Here is a 4,419-nt window from a genome sequence, read left to right on the forward strand (position 1 = left end):
TATCATTGGATCATCAGAAACTAAATCATCTTCCTGCTACATCTCCTAGGCCATATTATCCAGGCTATGTTTTCTTCATTGTTTCCAGTTTTGGCATTCCAGTCTTCAACCTCAAATAGCACATCTTTCTTGTAAACTCTGAGAAATTCCTATTGAACATGGCCATAAAATTCATTCTCTTCTACATCAGTTTTTGGAATGTAAACTTACATGACCATCATATTAAAAATCCATAAAGTCCCATTTATATTATTTGGTCACTGGATTTTTATTATTAGTTGGCCTTTTTGTTTTCTTTCTGGTTTTTGTTTTGTTTTTTTTAGTAAACCTTTGAAACCCTGAGATTGAACTTTTGGTGATGAATTAACCACATTTGCTTAGCTTATAAAAGCCATGTAAGTTTTGAATCTAAATTTCTTGGAATCTATTTGCTATATGCATGAATACAACAAAGTTGTTTTTCAGTTCATTATATATACAGCTATAGAAATTATTAAAATTGGTATTATTATATTTATCACTGAGATAGTAAGTGTTTTGTAGGACTGCACTATGATTGATATAATCTATACAGCAGACGTTTACAGAAAGACTATAACTATAAAAATTGGGTAGATTTTTTCTCAGTATACTGTGTAATTCTGACTAAATAAGTTTTTACTTATAGCCACATTAGACATCTCTATCTAAAGCTGCAGCCATTAATTTCTTTGGTATTATATATTATATATTTGATTCATGTAGTATAGGGCTACTCCCAGAGGTGTTATGTATTAGCATTATAACATTTAATTATAGCATCTGGCATGGATAGATAAAATGCATTTTTAAAAAAAACAAGCTCCTTCCTCTATGTATTCAAACACAAACATGCATATATTAAACTTTCTTATATTTTAATTTAGCAAGCATTTTTAAAAATCATTTCCTGGTGTTCTTTTATTTCCCACAGGCTTTCTACAAGAAAAACTTCAGCCTAGTCCACCATAATAATATCTTCTAGATGAACAGTAACAGATAAACATATTTTATTAAGCTTAGGAAATGGGTTTTGAACAAACTTCAAAAGTCTGAGCATGTATTCTTACAAGAAATCATAAAACTCCAAGTGTTTCCATGTCTGAAGAAAAATGGACTCCTTTCCTGATTTTTCTGGAATTCTGCTTCATCTTCTTCCTTGCAGTTAGATATAAAAAAAACACCTCATAATCTTTCCTGCAGTTGCTTTAGGGCCATCTCTGGTAACTACCATTAAATTCCCTCATTGAAATGTGCCAATAAAGGGTCTTCTGTTTTATTTGGAACGTCCTTTCCTATAATTCTTATAACTGAAAAGCCATAAAACAACACCATGTTAATAATTGCACTGCAAGAATATTGAATAATATATTCCAATATTACCATTTATCTATAAGAGACATATCCCAAATTATGAAATATGTGCTACAATTTACCAAAAACTGTTGGTAAAAAATCCATTCTGCTTAATGTTGAGAAGTTACAAGGATGCAGTGACTATTCAGATTAAGATTTACTTTGTTCATGGAAAGTTTATTGGTATTTTGCCAAACAAAGGCATTTCTAAATATATAAGTAGAGGCTCACATGTTAAAATAAAAACTAAATAAAATAAAAAATAAAAATTTCAAAAGTATATTGTTTTCATATCAGTTCTCTAGGGAAACTGTCAACATCTTAACATATTGTTAGTTTACAAAGCCCAAAAGTTCACTTATTCATATATCTGGTGTTACTAAGCTCATATACTGTCTGGCAGGTATCCCTTGGGAGGAATACCTGTAGATTTTGTTTCTGTTCCCTTGAATGGTAATTTGCATTTCATCTTCAGCCATGATCTCCATACAGGAGAATGCTAGGAGGGAGATACAGTAAGTATAGCTTCATCTTCTCTCATATACACAAGTCTACTTCAACGGGAAGGATCTTATCTCAATAGGTAGAACTCCATATTGCTTTATTCCTCTTTAAAATGTTCAGGTAGTTAAATGTGAGATTCAAAAATATTAAGCACAGGCTGAAGGAACTTCTGGAGCAACCCACCATAGAGCAGTTGTTCAGAATCATAAAAGTAAGTGGGTTGACAAGATGGTGGTGGACAAAGGAAAACCTGGCAGGCAGATGTTCTGTCCTTATATTACATCTTGTCAGCACAATTAATTGCCACAGTTAAAATAAATTCCTGGAACTTCTGATGCCTTCCTCTCAGACAGTCGCACATAGAGGATGAATCATTGTGAATACAAATGTCCCCTGTGTCAGGGTTCCAAGTAACAGTCCATAGGAAATCAAAACTACAAGGCAGGATTCCTCAAAGTATAGATTTATTAGGCATGTCATCTTGGTACAGCTGGTGAAAACCTGAATCTGAAGTCCCCCGGGTTTTCCCCACCCAGTTCAAAATCCAAAGTTCTTCCCCACATTACACCCAACCATCATATGCCCCAATCGGGTCTCTCTCCCCATCCTGGACGCCTCCCATCCACGCCCCTCCAGGTACTGGTGAGAGTGTCCTTGGTTCCCAGGAGAAAGAATGTTATTTTGGCTACATATTCCCGTCAGCTATCTCTACTCCCCACTCCCTTTTCCACAGCTCCAGTCAACCTTGCTGTGGCAACCCTGAAGATGCTCAAAGATGGCTCCAGGGTTGACAGGCTGCCCCTCCTCACGTGAAAAGGACGTCCTGAAAAAGGAAAGAAAGACTATAGAGAATTAAACTGATCCCACTCAGTCTCCCCGACCTCCTCCAGGTAGCTCTTTAGGTTTCCCTGGGTACTTATCATGAAACTGCTTGACTAATCTGTCTGCTTTGACATCCCAACTCTTAACCCAGCTGGCCTCAAGACAGGGTAGCCTTACCAATGGACTAAGTACTGTAGTCGATCCCAATGCAGGCATGAATTCAAAAAAATGTTCACCTCATACTGGGTCTCTCCCTGCACTACCATAGGCTTTGGGGCTGCCCAGTCAACTGGCCTTAGCTGGGAGCCTACCACCGACTTTAACCAGCTGCTATGAAAAACCAGTTTCTAGCACTCCCTAGCAAGCATGGAAGGCTAAGCTGAACAGTTACAGGGTTTATTACTTTCACGATTGGAAATTGCCCCCAAAATTTAGGTCCTCGCTTTCTACTTGGCAATCTCAACCTCAAGAACTTCGTTGACAGGTACACCTTGTCACCAACTCGGAAAGGAGGTTGAGGGGAGTGGCGCTTGTCGGCTTGTGGTAAATAGGTAAGGGCCACCTGTATCTGCAATATCCAAAGTTCATATACCTGTTTAGGTTCCATTGCATTATATGCCATCATTTTCATCAGCAGGGCTATCTTGCATTCTTAAGGTGACAAACAGGTCAATTTCCATATACAAAACAGTAATTTGGTATCAGAAACACTAGGTATTGAGAAACCAGAGGGGGAATCACTTCACTGACCACATATTCTACCACTTATCTTACCTTAAAAAGGTAAGGTAAGATGAAATAGCAGAATTAATATTTCAGTCTTTATTTACTATCACATACTGTTTACATGATTTTTTTCTTTTGAAGATTGTTTAAATATTAATGTTTATTAAATTTCATGTAAATCTTACATCTATCTCATCCACCCATCCATCCATCTGAATGTATAAAATCCTGGGCCAAATGGTGATTCTTTGCTGAAAAAGACAACAGATCACAGGTTAAAGAACCATACTGTTTGCAGAAATGCAGAAAATTCAGTAGCAATTAAAACAGTAGTTTAAAAGTATTGCAACCTAATTTTCCACTGGTGTAGTTTTTTTCCACTTATTCGGTTACATGGAATGTGTGAATATCTCCTATCATCTGCTTTACAAATTATTACAAGTAGTCTTCGATTTACAACCACAATTGGGACTAGAATTTTGGTTGCTAACCAAAGTGGTCATAAAGCAAGATGCCATGTATTTACATCCCTTAGCAATCACAATACTCCAGGCTGTCATCATTAAGCAAAATTGCAGGACATTACACATCACCAGGTAAGGTGCAGGAAGGTATCTCAGGAGATTGGAGGAGGCCCTGGGAAGCCCAGCACAGGCCCCTCTCAAACTTGTGTGCAAATTTTGGACAGAGTAGATGTCTGCAAGTGGTAGCAGCCGTTGAAACCATTGAAGGCCTCAGGCCTCTACCTCAACCCCAGCCCTGCCACTGACTAGTGCCACTGTGCAGGGCAGCCAAAGGGGCACAGATTGCGGGGAGGAGATGGGTGGGGAGGAGCAACAGTGCCCCTGCAGCTGTAAGTGCAGGTAGTATGCCGAATTTTGATCGCATGACTGCTGGGGCACTGCCATGGCTGTAACTTCAGGCACAGGTCATGTTTCTTTTTTTTCAGCACTGTGGTGAATGGCCACTGAATGAATGGTTGTAAGTCGAGGA

At 38.1% G+C, this 4,419-nt stretch overlaps 1 long non-coding RNA gene across 1 annotated transcript; it reads right to left on the reverse strand.

Moving 5' to 3' along the window:
- Positions 1-1,011: 1,011 nt before the first annotated feature.
- On the reverse strand, positions 1,012-3,678 carry LOC117675000 (uncharacterized). Its single transcript, XR_004594084.3, has 2 exons — positions 3,612-3,678; positions 1,012-1,328 (listed from the first exon to the last, which is right to left on the reverse strand). It is a non-coding gene; the product is annotated as an uncharacterized LOC117675000 (long non-coding RNA).
- Between the last annotated feature and the right edge of the window lie 741 nt (positions 3,679-4,419).

Source organism: Pantherophis guttatus, chromosome 1, assembly GCF_059756535.1.
Source record: "Pantherophis guttatus breed Tessera chromosome 1, ASM5975653v1, whole genome shotgun sequence".
Taxonomy (NCBI): Eukaryota; Metazoa; Chordata; class Lepidosauria; order Squamata; family Colubridae; genus Pantherophis; species Pantherophis guttatus.